Source organism: Notamacropus eugenii, chromosome 4, assembly GCF_028372415.1.
Source record: "Notamacropus eugenii isolate mMacEug1 chromosome 4, mMacEug1.pri_v2, whole genome shotgun sequence".
Taxonomy (NCBI): domain Eukaryota; kingdom Metazoa; phylum Chordata; class Mammalia; order Diprotodontia; family Macropodidae; genus Notamacropus; species Notamacropus eugenii.
Window position 1 is genome coordinate 78,593,969 of NC_092875.1, and position 15,469 is coordinate 78,609,437.

Here is a 15,469-nt window from a genome sequence, read left to right on the forward strand (position 1 = left end):
ACAATTCAAGTACTGTGGAAGTACAATCAGGATAACACAAGATCTAGCAGCTTCTACATTAAGGGATCGAAGGGCATGGACTATGATATTCCAGAAGTCAAAGGAACTAGGACTAAAACCAAGAATCACCTACCCAGCAAAACTGAGTATAACACTTCAGGGGAAAAAATGATCTTTCAATGAAATCGAGGACTTTCAAGCATTCTTGATGAAAAGACCAGAGTTGAAAAGTAATTTGACTTTCAAACACAAGAATCAAGAGAAGCATGAAAATGTAAACAGGAAAAAAAAATCTCAAGGGACTTACTAAAGTTGAACTATTTACATTCCTACTTGGAAAGACAATATCTGTAACTCTTGAAACTTTCTTTTCAGTATCTGGGTAGTTGGTGGGATTACATACACACACACACACACACACACACATACACACATACATAGAGAGAGAGAGACAGAGAGCACAGGGTGAGTTGAATAGGATGGGATCATAACTAAAAAAATGAAATTACGGGGTGAGAGAGGAATATGCTGGGAGGAGAAAGGGAGAAATGGAATGGGGCAAATTATCTCTCATAAAAGAGGCAAGTAAAAGACTTTTCAGTGGAGGGAAAAAGGAGGAGGTGAGGGAGAAAACATGAAGCTTACTCTCATCGCATTCGACTCAAGGAAGGAATAAAATGCACACTCATTTTGGTATGAAAACCTATCTTACAATACAGGAAAGTGGGGGAGAAGGGGATAAGCAAGGTGCAGAGGATGAGGGTAATGGGAGGAGGGAGCAATTAGAAGTCAACACTCTTGGGGAGGGACAAGATCAAAAGAGAGAATAGAAGAAATGGAAGGCAGGATAGGATGGAGGGAAATACAGTTAGTCTTACACAATGGAAGTCATTTGCAAAACTACATAGATATGGCCTATATTGAATTACCTGCCTTCCCAATGGGAATGGTGGGGGGAGGGAGGGAGGAAGAGAAGTTGGAACTCAAAGTTTTAGGAACAACTGTTGAGTATTTTTCTTGCATATGACTAGGAAATAAGAAATACAGGTAATGGGGTATAGAAATTTATCTTGCCCTACAGGACAAAAGAGAAGATGGGGATAAGGGAAGGGAAGGATGTTAGAAGGGAGGGCAGACTGGTGATAGGGATAATTAGAATGCTCTGCATTTTGGGGTAGGGGGAGGGGAGAAATAGGAAGAAAATTTGGAACTCAAAATTGGGTGGAAATGAATGTTGAAAACTTAAATAAATTAATTAATAAAAAAAACTTTAAAATGATGAAATTTGATATTGGTTGGGCTCCAAGAAAACAAACACTCTATTTTATGTTATTTTTCCTTATTATTTTACATCTTTACATTTTTACAGTACTGTACATTACTGAAAGCTTTTCAGAGAGAAGCCTAGAAAATTATAGCAAGCCATAAAACTGGTCTTACAGGATTCCAGGGATCCTGCTGCCAAAACTATCTTAAATACTAAATTACTCAAATGGATTTGTGGTCTTCTATTTGTGTGTCCTTTAACAATGTAGATTGCAACACCCCATGCCTACCTCCCACGCAGGCCCCACACAGGTGAGTGCACTCTTGTCCCTATCCTCTCCAAGTTGGCTCCAGAGGGTCCCCCAAAAGTGCTTTGACAATTGACGAACCTATCTTCTCTTCTGAATGAAACCCAGGGTTCAAACCTGTTGCATATTTGCATGACTCTTCATTGGTAGACAGTGATTACTGGACACTTCAGGCCATTGTGAGGGGTGAAGGGGTCACAAAAACTTGGGAAGAGGCCTTTGTCTTGCTACCTACTTCAAAATAGGTCATGCATGGTTCCAAGTCTTCTGGGAGAAAGTTGGAGAGAAAGAGAACAGAACATGGAAGACAGGCATGTAGGGAAAACCAGTTCCTTCCAGTATGTCTTTGATTTTCAGCTTGCTTCCCAAGAGACTTTGGGAAATTTCCCATTGGGTGAGATTGGGGTTCTTTCTATCCTTTGAGCTCAGATATCTCACTCTCAATAGGAGAACCCATTCACTCTGTGGGTTGTCTAGTATATTTTAATTTGTAGAACATCTTGGATTTTTGTTTCTTTTCTACTTGGGTAAATGATGACTCGTGAGTCACTATTCATGATGGACTTTTGTGTAACTAGCATTTGGTAAGGCAGAACCAAGCTTTTGTATACAAGAGACTTTGTTTCCACCTTAAAGGATAGAGACCAGGGAAGCAGCTTGAATCTTATAATTATTTGCTCTAGACTAATAATATTAAGTGGGGCAGATAGATTTAATTCTAGTCTGAAACTGTCTAAGGAAGCAGAGTAACTGGCCTTATGGCCCTTTCTCTGGTTCCCCTCAAGGTAGGAAACAAAAGTCTCCCTTGAAGAGAGGTAGGCATAAAAAACTTCATGCCTCCTCCCAAGTCACATTTCCATTTTGTCCAAGTCTGTTCACCCCAAGCAGGATGGACAGGTATCACTTCAGCAGCAAGCAGCTCCAGGATTTGCTCCTCCAGTGTCTGTCCTGTGGTGCCAAAAGGGCCTCACAGCAGATCTGTCTTTTTCTAGGATGAATTCTTGATCCCCAGAGATGGCTTCTATTATCTCCCCCTGGCCACAGAGCTAGGCCAAGCCTCCACCAGCAGCACCCATCCCAAATCAACAGGAACCAGGCACAAATGACCAGGAACCCAGAACCCCACCAATATCTCTGCACCCAACACTTTTTTTTTGGATAAGTGTGGAATTCCTTTTTATACCTGACAGCCCCACCCTTGTGACCAAGGAGTCTCAGAACAGAAAGGACACAACTCTGGAGCTGCTTTCAATCAACAGAAGTCTGCTTTCTTTCTAGACTCCATAACAAACAGCAACACCAGCCTTTAGCCTATTACTGCACATGTGTACCCCAAGCAGAAACAGAATGATGAAAGATAGTCAAAGATTTTTGCTATGGAGACCCCTCCATGTTTTAGAGACAAACTGAGTCCCATGATCACAAAACCAAGAAACTGTAAAATAAAAATGTGGGAGGAGTCTGACAGTTGTTTGCAAAGATATTTTTGCCAGCATTTAATGAACAGTATCAGCTCTTAAGAAATGTTCTGTCCCACCCTTCAAAACTCAAGGACAGGGATTGTATCTTTCATTTCATCTTTGAAGATCTATAACTAAGGTCATTTAAGTGCAGGGAAGTGGGGCGGACAGAGATGTTGGGAGGAGACCTTGAATTACAGACACCAGAGAAATCTTTGTGGGGGAGGCCGGGAACACACAGGGCTTAGATGAGCAGGGGAGTAGTCTGAGCACAAGGTGGCCGATGCATCACTGTTTTAATTAATTATTCCTGTTAATCATTGAGAGGTGGCATGCTTTAGTGACTAGAGTTGGCATCAAAACCAGGAAGACCTGGGTACAAGTTCCATCTCTGACACATAGTTGTTATATGATCCTAGGCAAGTCACTTAACAAAAGTGCTCTAGGCAAACTCACTAAAAGCATAAGTTACAAAGACCAATATGTGTTGGTAATGGAATTTTCTTCACCTGGGAGTTTCCTGTCTCATTGAAATCAATCCCTATCTCATCCTTGCTACCTAAATGCTAAACTCAGTTGATTCTATCTGCTGGAGAAGTGAAAGCACTTCTAAATTTTGCATGCTCTGAATTTTGGCACCCTACTTCAAAAACCCAGTTACCCCATCCTCTGCGTCTTTGTATCCTCGATGTCTTGTGTATGATAGATGCTTAATGGATAGAGAATTAAAGGATTCAGTTATTGCAAATGGCCTGGACAAGTCCAGTGCTATTCTATGGGATAGGGTTGTCAATAAGAAAGGTACACCAAGAAATTAAATTAAATTTAAATAAATTTTAAAATTTAGACCCAAAGTTCATTCTGCTGCCATTTAGTGGTCCAAGATGAATTGGGCTGGGAGGGAAATTCCTGCATTTTCTAGCGCTCCAAGTTCCTTCTTTCCCCTTCATAAGAGCATAGGATTTTGAGCTACAAAGGGACTTTGAAGATCATTTAGTCTGGTCTACTTATTTTGTAGAGGATATCTTTCTTCTTGGTATCCCCAGAATGCTTAGCATGCTTAGCATACAGTAGGTTTTTAATACTTGCTCGTTCAATTGAAGAGGAAACAAGTCCAGAGAGTATAAAGGACTTGTCTATAGCTATCCTACTAGAAAGTACCATTTCTTTCTGTTTTATTTCTCCATCAATACTGGCATTTCTAACTTGAGAAGACATCACTAAACACTAGATCTCTAGGGGTGGAAGTTTGACTTGAATGAAATGCAAACACCTCCAGGTCAATTCAGCAGAATCAACAACGAATGAACGCTGGGGGGCAACTGGATTCAGAGGCAACCTTAGCCTCAGGACTTTCACCTCACTACAATGTGAAGGTTGAATGGTTGAGTAGGAGAAGATTGAAGGGTCATCTACTTTCTAGGGGTGCCAAGCACAGCTGTGCTGATCAGACTCATTCTCAAGGTGTAGCTGCAGGGGGAGAAAGAGCTAGCACATACTTGGTGAATGCAGTAGCTGAGGGATGGGGACTCTGCTGGCTGTGGGCACTTTCAGGAGAGCAGACTGGTTTCAATTCCAGAGCAGAGAGGACAGATGAAATTTGCAGCCATCAGAAAAACTACAGGAAGCAAGAGCATTTGCAGAACAGCATGACTGGGAGCCCCAACCATGGCTTGGGGTGAACAGGAGCACCCAAATTTGATCCCTGGAATCAAGCTCAGAATATAACAGTAAGAAGGACCTGAGGCCTGTGGCATCATTCCCCATAAGTCTGGACTAGAACCTGAATATCAATAATAAGCTACTAAAAATAAAACAAAACAAAATAAAAATGAGTAAGCAAAGGAGAAAGAACCCAACCATAGATAGCTCCAATGGTGATAGAAAAGATTTGGGTTCATAGTCAAAGGAAAATAATGGAGCTTAAAAAAATTACTCCTTTTTCAGTGAGAAACACCAAATAGTCATGAGCCCAAAAAGAGTTCTTGGAAGAACTTAAAAAGGACTTTAAAATAAAATAAGAGAGACTGAGGAAAAATTAGAAAAAAAAGAGCAATCTAAGAAAATTGTGGAAAGTCAACCAACTGGAAACAGAGAATGAAAAACTTAAAGAAGAAAATAATTTCTTGAAAACTAGGATTAGGAAAAGAGAAGCTAATAATGTTTTATTGACACTAAGAAATAAAAAAAACAAAATTAAAAGAATGAAAAAATAGAAGAGAATGTAAAACATCTCATCAGAAAAACAACTGATCTGGAGAACAGATCAAAGAGAGACAATATAAGAATAGTCAGACTACCTGAAAGTTATGATCAAAAAGAGAATCTTGATATAATATTACAAGAAATTATTAAGGAAAATTCTCCTGAAGTTCTAGAACAAGAAGGGAAAGCAGAAATAGAAAAAAAAATCTACAGATCGCCTTCTGAAAAACATCCCAGGAGGAAATTTTCTGGAATATCATCACCAAGTTTCAAAGCTCCCAAGTAAAAGAGAAAATATTGCAAGCCACAAGAAAAAAAATATTTCAGTATCATGGGGCTATAATCAGGATTACACAAGACCTAGCAACTACTACATTGAAGGACCATAGGTCTTGAAACGCTATATTTCACAGAGCAAAAGAACCAGGGTTACATAATGTCCAAGGGTAACATACCCAGTAAAATTAGATATAATCTTGAAAGAAAAAAATAGACATTCAATGAAAGACTTTCATGTGACAAAAAGAGCAGAACTTAATGGAAAACTTGATATATATATAAGCTCCAGGAGAAATATAAAGTAAACATTAAAGACTGATTATAAAGGACTCAGTAATTTCAAACTATTGACTTCTTATATGTGAAACTTATCAGTACTCTTGTGAATGTCATCATTATTTGGGTAGTTCAAAAGAAAGGCTTGGGCTGAGCTGTGTATAATGGGATAATTCTTTAAAAAGACTGTAGGGAGGGATAAAGAAGAGTAATTATTTCATAAAAATGAGGCATGAAAGGAAGAATTAATAAAGAAGAAGCAACTGGGAGGCAAGAGGACTAGCCGTGCTGGAACCTTACTCTCATTGAAAATGAGTTAAAGGTAAAACAGCATATACATATAGAAGGGTGTAAAAACCTTCAGAAAGAAATAAGATTGCCAGAGGAAGAAAGGGGTGAGGTCCTCAGATGGACACTTTGAGGGAAGGAGGATGTAAAGGACATTTTGGGAAAAAAGAGAAGGTTTAGAAAAGCTTTTGTGGAAAATGAAATGGAGAATCAATTAGTGTGTGTGTGTGTGTGTGTGTGTGTGTGTGTGTGTGTGTGTATGTGTGTATGTGTGTGTGTGTGTGTTCATCCTTTGTTGCTGAAGAAGACCAGGCCATCAGAGAAATGATGGCATGACTTGCACTTGACTTTGTTTTGAGTGAGGGAGGGCTATGCAGGTCACCAGCCTCACTTCTCCTCCAGAGCCATCTGAATCCAGTGACCAGATATTCATCAGGATGACTGGAGATGACCCAGGATGAGGCAGTTGGGGTTAAGTGACTTGCCCAAGGTCACACAGCTAGAGAGTGTCAAGTGTCTGAGGTGAGATTTGAACTCAGGTCCTCCTGACTCCTGCAGTGGTGCTCTATCCACTGCACCATCTAGCTGCCCCAAGGAATCAATTAGTGAAGAATAAAAGGACTTCCTTGCAGCAGGGAGGGCCCAACTGAGGTTAGATACGAATTGCGAATGAATTTAGAATGTGCTCTCAATCCAGTTGGGGGAATTTCTTCCTTCTTCAATCAGCACCTTCTGAATGGAATCGTAGATGCTGGGAGCAAACCGGGTTTAAGGTTTGATAAGAAAACACCAGTGGGATAAGACAAAAAGTGAATAAACTAAATAATTCAGCATTGTGTTTAGTGATCAGATCTATTAAGATACTTATTTATTAGTTATATCAAGCAGTAGCTTAGGGGACAGTTGTCTAGTAACAGGCCCCATCAGACAATATTCCCCATTGGACACAGAAAGCCTTAAGGTTTATATGCCTTTATACATAATTAGCTACTCATTCTTATCCCCTTTCACTTCCATGTGACTCATCCTGCTATTTTTTTAATGAATGTTTAATGTAAAGTGAATAATACTTAGAAAGGAGCAAAGCTCCCTTTAAATTAGATTTCATTTGCTTACAGATGGCTAATCTTCTGAGCTGTTCAGCAGAACTTTTCCCACTGAGTAATGCTGTCCTCTGGTAATGCACTAAACACCACATCATTCATTGTATTCTTGATTCTGTATTCTGGACTCCAAGGGGAAAAAATCCAGAGCCACATTCCAGCCAGGGGTGCCATCCACTCAAATCCCAGGGGTATCTATGATGTTACCTTCTTGCATTATAACATGTAGTTCACTTTTTTTGTTAATTATCCTGTGTGCATTTATGTATAGATTTATATGTACATATATAATATATATATATATGTATATACTGTGTACATTTATGTAAGAGACCTTGACTCCAATGGAATGATCTCTAGAGTTAGAGTCAGGATGATCTGAGTTCAAATTTTACCCAAGATATAACTTATTAAATGTGTGACGCTGGGCAAGTTACTTAACCTTTTTTCAGCCTCGGTCCTCTCATCTGTAAAATGGGGATAATAAGAATATCTTTATCACAGGTTTGTTATTAGGATCATTGAAATAATAGGCAATAAAGTATAGGAAACCTTAAATGTCATATAAATGTTAGCCATTAACACCACACCATGTTGTCTCTCATGTTTGTAAGATGGACAAGAACTTTCTGCTGTGGTGGTGCAAATACAAGGTAAAGGTCATTGCCTTTGAGATGATGGTCATACTTCATTTGAAGTTAACAGTCTCTAATGTTACTAAGTTACTTGGTGGGTCACTGAGGCTGGTTGAAGATTCTAGACAATTTGTATAACCTTACTTAGTGCTTGATGTCTGGACCATAATGGGAGTTGAAAGGGCAGATCTAAAGGGATGCTTGTGTTAATCCCACGACTCAAAAATATTCAGTGGGAGGAAGAGAATATGTGCAAGGGGAGCCAGAAATGAGTCTATATTCAAAAGGATTGATATGCCCCACTTTAACCTTTTTTGAATTTTCTTTCACACATCAAGTGAGACAAAAACTAAAATGAGTTGTCAGGTAAAGGAGGGGTATAAGCCTCTCCATCTTCAATGTAACCACCATGTGTCCCTAAGCACATGATGCCTCAGCTTCCTTTGTGTTTCTTTTTTTCAGATCTTATGTATTTTTGTAAATATTCATCCATTTCACTTAGATTGTCAGAGTTATTGGCACACAATTGGGCAAAATACCTTCTAATAATTCATGAATTCACCCTTTTCATCTTTGATACTAGTGATTTGATTTTCTTCTTTTTTTAATCAAATTAACCAATGGTTTGTCTATTTTATTGTTTGTTTTAAAAACCAGTTCCTAGTTTAATGAGGTTTTTTTTTTAGTTTCAACTTTACTAATCTCTCTTTTGATTTTCAAGATTTCTATTTTAGTGTTTATTGGGGATTTTAAATTTATTCTTTTTCTAAGGTTTTTTTTTTAATTGCATGTCCAATTCATTTATCCAATATTACATTTTACAAAAAAGTTATCATCAAAATAATCTAGCACCCACCCAAAAGAAAGATAACTATAAGTGGAGCAGAACAGAGATTTCATATCGCCACCCTAATGTAAAGTGTTTCATAGACCTATAGAAAAAAAATTGAGAGAAGGTTCATTATTTAGTATATTTGGGTAGACTGGTTAAGAATTTGATGGAAAATGGGTTTAGACCGATCTTTCACACTACATATCTTCGTGAATTCTAACTGGATTCTAACAGACTTTAAGAGAACTATTAAAAAAAAGATAGAAAAAAAGTGGAACACTGTAATTATTTAAATTGTGTAGAGCTGAGCTTGGTGGTACATGCCTATAATCACAGCTACTGGGGAGGCTAAGGATGGTAGATCCCTTGAGCTTGGGAATTTTGAACTGTGATGGACTAAGCTGATCAAATATCCTCACTAAGTTTAGTATCAATATGGTGAGCCTCTAGGAGAAGAGGGTGGGAGGAAACAGGTTGTCTAAGGGGAAGTAAAGCAGCCAAAGAGCAAGCCAAAGTTTCAGTATAATCAACAGAGGGACTGGGCCATGAGTAGCCCTTGTACTTCCAATTCATGCAAAATAGGGTGACCCAGTCTTTTAAAAAGGGACCAGCACTCTATCCAGTGAGCCACCTAGCTGCCCCCAATAATTACGTCCATACAAGATATAATAGCCCAAAGGGAAAGAGCTTGGCCAGGAATTGGGGGGGGGGGGGAAGTGGAGGAGGTAGGCTAAGGAAAAAGAAAAAAAAGTGCTATTGGAGAAGGTTCTGTTTGAGCTGAGACCTGAAGGAAGCCAGGGGAGCTGGGAGTCATAGTTGAGGAGGTAAGTGTTCTAGGTATAACTTAAAGGCAAAAAAAGGCACAGAACTGAGAGAGAGAACATCATGTGTTAGATGAACAAGAAGCCAGATTTTAGAGTATGTAGAAAGGAGCAAAATGGAAGAAGACTGGAAATGTGAGAAAGGGCCAGGTTGTGAAAGACTTTAAATTCTAAACAGAGCATTTTATGTAAGGTATGTGTGTGTGTGTGTGTGTGTGTGTGTGTGTGTTCCCCATGTAGGTTGTGTATGTCCACATGGATTTGTCTAAATGTAGCTATTAGGGAGGGATACTTCTAGCTACCTCGAGAATCTCACCCATCCCCTCCAAGGGAGACTTTGAGTCCTCACTGAAAGGCATTAGGAGGCCATCCTGATCCATCTTCCTGATCTCTATCTTGTCACTGGACTCAGATGGCTCCAAAGGAGAGACTGAGGCCCTCCTTCACTTAAATGCAATTCTCTTACAAGTCATGACATCACCTCTAGATGTCATGGTCCTTTTCCAGAACAAAAGACAGACAACAATGAAGGGTATTAAGGGATTGGAACCATGAGACCAGCCCACCCTCCTCTCCTCAGAAGTGGAATATCAGACTAGAATGATTCCCTTTTTCCTCCCTAAATATTACTTAGTCTAGGGGAAAAGATTTTGAGGCTCAAGCCGCTCTCCTAATCACTACCCTCATCAAGGAAGGAATGCCCCAAGCTGTATCTAAGGGCTTAACTCCCTTCCCATCAAACGCTGGTTATATAAAAGACTGTTGTGAAGAGTAAATAACAAGCAAACACATTTATCTAAACAGAAAAGAGAAAGCAGAAAAGTCATACAAATTAGACTATACCAAGAGATACTCAAGTGACTGAGCTTTTCCATTGGGAGAGAGATATTTCAGCAAGGGGGCAGGACAGGGTTGAAAACAGAGACACAGAGACAGAGAAAGAGAAAAAGAGAGAGTTCCCAATCTCACCCAAGGGAAAATTCCTCAAAGTCTCTAGTTCAGCAAGCTAGAACTACAGAGATGCTCCAGGTAGCAGCTCCTCTACATGTTAACTTCTTCCAAAGGTCTTTTTTTCTTTTCAAGGACCTCTTCCTGAAGAGAGTCTGGAATTATGCATATCTTCTCTCAAAGATGAAAGCCAGAAGATTTCCCCCAAGCTGACTTCATGCTGACACAAGTGTTGAGTAATCATTCTCTCCACCAATGAAGAGAACCTTATGCGAAGGCCCAGACTTGAACTCAAGATTATATATCTTTGATACTAGAACTGATAGGGAGTGATTGGAGTTATTGAGTGGGGGGCGGGGGGGGGGGGTCACATAATCCAACCTGCCCTTTAGGGAAATTACTTTGGCTGCTGAGTAAAGGGTAAAGTGCAGTGGGGAGACTCAAATAGAGGGAACAAGAAGAAGGCTATGGCAAATAGTTCAGGCAAAGAGGTGAGTTATAAGCTAGAGGAGATGCTTGGATCAAATGAGGGTTTTCTAAGACTCAAGGTTGCTTTGTAGGCATCAGGGAAGGAACCACTAGATGAAAAAGATTGAAGACTAGAGAGAGAATGGGATAGCAGAAAAGACATTTTGCTGGAGATAATAGGAGGGGCTAAGAGTAGGGGTGCATTTAGATGTTTGCCACGGCAAAGAGAGAGCCATTTCTTCATGTGAGATGGCATGAAGGAGAAGATCGGGGAAATATTTCTGAGTGATGTGAGATGAGGAGATAAGAGGGAATACCAGTTGTCAGGGACTTCTGCAATGCTAACACACCATCAAGTTTTGAACAGATGGGCTCTCCAGTTCTCTCCAATTTAGGATGTCTTCTCCAAGCCTAGACACGTCCATCTCTGGATTAAGTACCTCAGCTCAGGAAAGAAGAAACACAAAAAACAGGAACAAAGGCAGGATAAATGCTTCAGGGTCCATGTCTTATTGCGTGGAGGCAGGTGTGGGAAAATAGATAAGCTGGAGCTTCCTTGACCCCTTTGTCAGAAAACAGCTACATGGCTGGAAAGAGAGATGCTGAGGAGACAGTCACTCCTTTTCATACAGCCACTGAGTTATTAGTTCTTCCAGCCAATGAAGGGGCCATCTCAAAGTATGTCCCTTTAACCCTGAGTCCCACATGTGGAGGACAAACTTGGCCAAGTACTTATTACATGCATGATGGACAATAATTCACTTTTCATTAGATTCCTACCTTTATTATGCAACTAGCCACTCTGACTTGGAGCTACCCTACATTTGTAATTACTTATGTATACCTAACCACCCCACCTTCAAGAAGCAACTAGTTAATTACTGATGTAGGACCAATGATGCTAATTTCTGGGGAGAGAAAGACAAAAGTGAAACTGCTTCTACTTTAGAGTAGACTGCCTGGGACCACTACAGATATATATATAGAGAGGGATATACAAGAAAAATGCACAAGAGTTTCGATGAGGTTAGACATCAGCAGTTGGGGGAAGGGCTCAGGAGAGGGTATCATGTAGAATGTGGCTGAGTCTTACGACAAACTAGGGATTTCTTCTAAAGCAGAGGTGAGGAAGGGTACACTCTAGGAAAGGGGGAAGGGGAGGATGGGACAGCCAGTGCAAAGAAACAGAAAGGCGAGGAACCTTAAGAAGGCCATATTGGAGTGCTTGGTGTCCAAGTGGATAAACCATCAGCCCTGGAGCCAGAAGGACCTGAGTTCAAATCTGGCCTCAAACACTTCCTAGATGTGTGACCCTGGGCAAGTCATTTAATCCTGTTTCCCTCAGTTTCTTCATCTGTAAAGTGAGCTAGAAAAGAAAATAACATAAACCAGAGTTGGACACAATTGAAAAATGACTCAACAACAAGAATTTAACAAAACCCGTAAAGGAGGTTGGGGCTAGGTTGCAAAAGCCTTCAAATGCCTAACAGTTTATATTAGATCCTGAAAGTCATAACTCTGGGAGTTTGATTAGGGGAATAACATGGTCAGACCTGCCCTTTAGGAAAACACTTTAGCATCTTTGTAAAGGAATGGATTGGAATGGGGAGAGGCTTGAAGCAAAAAGATCAATTAGGACACCATTTCAATATTCCAGTGAGAAGTGATAAGGGCTTGAACTAGACCAGTGGCTGTATGAGTGGAAAGAAGGGTAAAACGGAGAGAGCACTGGACCTGGAGTCAGGGAGACTTGGATCCAAATCCAATCTCCAAGACTTTCTAGTTGTGTGATTCTAGGCAAGTCTCTTCACTTTTGTCTGCCTCAGTTTCCTCATCCACTTTTGTTGTTGTTCCATCATTTCAATTGTGTCTGATTCTTAGGGACCCCATTTGGGGTTTTCTTAGCAAAGCTGTCGAAGTAGTTTGCCATTTCCTTCTCAGATGAGGAAACTGAGGCAGAGTTAAGTGACTTGCCCAGGGTCACACAGCTAGTAAATGTCTGAGGCCAGATTTGAACAGGAAGATATAAAATAGAGATTGAATAGCACTTAGCTCCCAGGGTTGTCAAGTGCTTAGTAAATCTAAAAATGTTATACAAATGCTAACTATTATTAATATTATCATTATTAGGAAGACAGATTTGAGGCAGAAAGGACAAGATTTAGCAACTGACTAGATATGTGAGTTGAAGGAAAGTAAAGAGTCAAGGATGATCCTGAGGTTGCCAAACTGGGTCACTGGGAAGCTCACCAGGATGTAAGCTCCTTGAAGGTAGGGACTTCGCATCTCAGCATCTCGAAGAATGCCCTGCACATAGTGGCTTCTTGTGGAACTGAAGTCTGAGGAGGAAGCTTGAGTACTGGCCAAGAGAAGAAATTCCATTTTGTACAAGTTAAGTCTGAAATGCCTTTCAGCAGCTAAAAAGTTCTCTTGCAGGGCATTTGCCTCAGATGTCGGTTATGCCCTTCCCTTTGATTCTGTCCCAGATTTCGGTGATCACCTTTAGGCAAAGTCTCAGATTAATGGAAACTGAAAATCAGCCAGAAGATAATAGAGATGTGCACGGTGGGCTTAAGTGCCAGGAACCGTGCTAAGCGATGGGGACACAAAGAAAGGCTAAAACACTGTCCCTGGCCTCAAGGGGTTTCCCTCCATCATTCACATCCTCCTTTCAGCTACTTTTCAAGACTGGTCTTCCCCCCTTCGACTGTAACCACCTTGAGGATAGGGATTGTCATACCTTTCTTTCTATTCCCCGCACAGTGTCGGTGCCATTAGGTCTTAAATAAATGTTTACTGACTCTGTGACTGACAAAGGAGAACTGGTGGAAAGAATGCCATCGAAAAATGTAGGATCCAGAAAGATGGGCGGGTCCTGTGAACGATAACTGCAGAAAAACTTACGTACTCCATTGTTATTGTCACCGCACTAAGAAAAGTCTTCGTGAGTCACTCTGGGTGTGTCGACTAGCATCTTTGGAGAGAACATCCGTAATTATTGGAGTACAAAAAACATTTCAAACTGGGTGACTGGGAATATTATAGGATCATAAATTTGGAGCTGGTGGGGAGTAGTGTGGGACACATCGGGGTAGGGGGCAACTATTGGGAGAGCAGTAAGCAGCATGTGGAGAGGAAGATACTTTGGTATGTGAAGTCTGTTCGCAAAGGAGAATTACCTGGCGCTGGTGAGCAAGCCCTGAGTGGAGTGGGGTGGGGCAAGATCACCCCGGGCGCCTAGCCCTCCCCACTCCAAGTAGCCGGGGGAGGAGGGTCACCTCTCTGCATTTTCCCTCCTCCCTAAAAGGCACAAGACGAGTCTTAATCCTGAGCCTATAACGCGTTCTCCCTTCACTAGGGCATCAGGGTGAGCGCTGAGCTCAGGGCTAAGGGAATCTCATTAGAGGCGCCAAAGGACTAGAGATTCAGCACCAGCACACCTGCCAAGTCCAGGCCCGCCCCCACATCCCATCCAGCGGCTTCCAGCAAAACTACAGGTAGCCAGGTGGGTGGGGTTCAGTCAGTCAGCACAGGCCTGGTCGGCTGCCACTCGCACACTAGGGCACCCCAGTCCAGTCTCAGGCCACGCGCAGCATTTGAACTCTTTAAGAGCTACGCCTGCTCACTTCACCCAACTAACCTGCCTTGCCTTGACTGAGTTTGGGGAGAGGTGGGGGAGGGGAAAAAGGGGGTGCGGTTGTGCTCGAATGGAACAGTCCAAATATGGGGAAACGCTGATGAGCTTAAAGTCAAGAAAGTCCTCTCCCAGGGTATCCGTTTTATCTACCAGGAAAGCACTGCTTCTGGTTTCCCTGTGCCCACCCCCCAAAAAGTCCACTACCTTTCGGTCTAAACCCCCCAAAGGTATGACTTTGACTTCTAGGGTAAGGAAAACTTCCCTTAACAAGTCTTTTGTTTGTTTGTTTGTTTCAGGAAGGATATGATTTGAATTCTGCCTCAGAGATTCGCTAGCCGTGTGACCATGGGCAATCACGTCGACTTCTCTAGCTTCAGGGTGCACATCTACAAAATGGGCGTAATGTTAGCGTTCACTTCACCGAGTTGGGAGAGTCACATGAGAAATCTTGGGTAGAGATGCTTTGCAATCCTTAAAGGGCTGGGTAAAGACAACTATTATTACTTGCAGGTAACATCTGGGACTCAAATAAAAATGAATTAAAACTCTCCATAAAGTCAGCAACTGTGATTATGGTCCTTTCACTCCACTCCAAATACTTCACCGTAAAGCCCAAAGTGCAAAAGTTTTGTTAAAAAAAAAAAAAAAGACCAACACTATATGTAGAAATCAAGCACATTCATTACAGCCAGGAGACATTGACCAGCCCCCACCGATATTCCTTTACAAAACTTTGACCTTTCCAGAAGTCCAAAGTAAAGGCACAAAGAACACTCTCTGGTCCAAGGGTACGTTTGAGAAAGCTCCATTAAAAGGATTTTTGTGTTTCATTTTTTTTTGAGGAAATGATGTTTAAAGGTTAATAACTTTTAGTGAAAGTAAACTCTTACAATTTTCCAGTTATAGAGAAAAGACTACACATTCCATCAATATCCATTATCTG

General features: G+C 41.0%; 1 long non-coding RNA gene across 1 annotated transcript; it reads left to right on the top strand.

The window, feature by feature from the left end:
• Positions 1–14,070: 14,070 nt before the first annotated feature.
• Positions 14,071–15,086, top strand: LOC140498177 (uncharacterized). Its single transcript, XR_011965014.1, has 2 exons — positions 14,071–14,386; positions 14,823–15,086. It is a non-coding gene; the product is annotated as an uncharacterized lncRNA (long non-coding RNA).
• Positions 15,087–15,469: the final 383 nt, after the last annotated feature.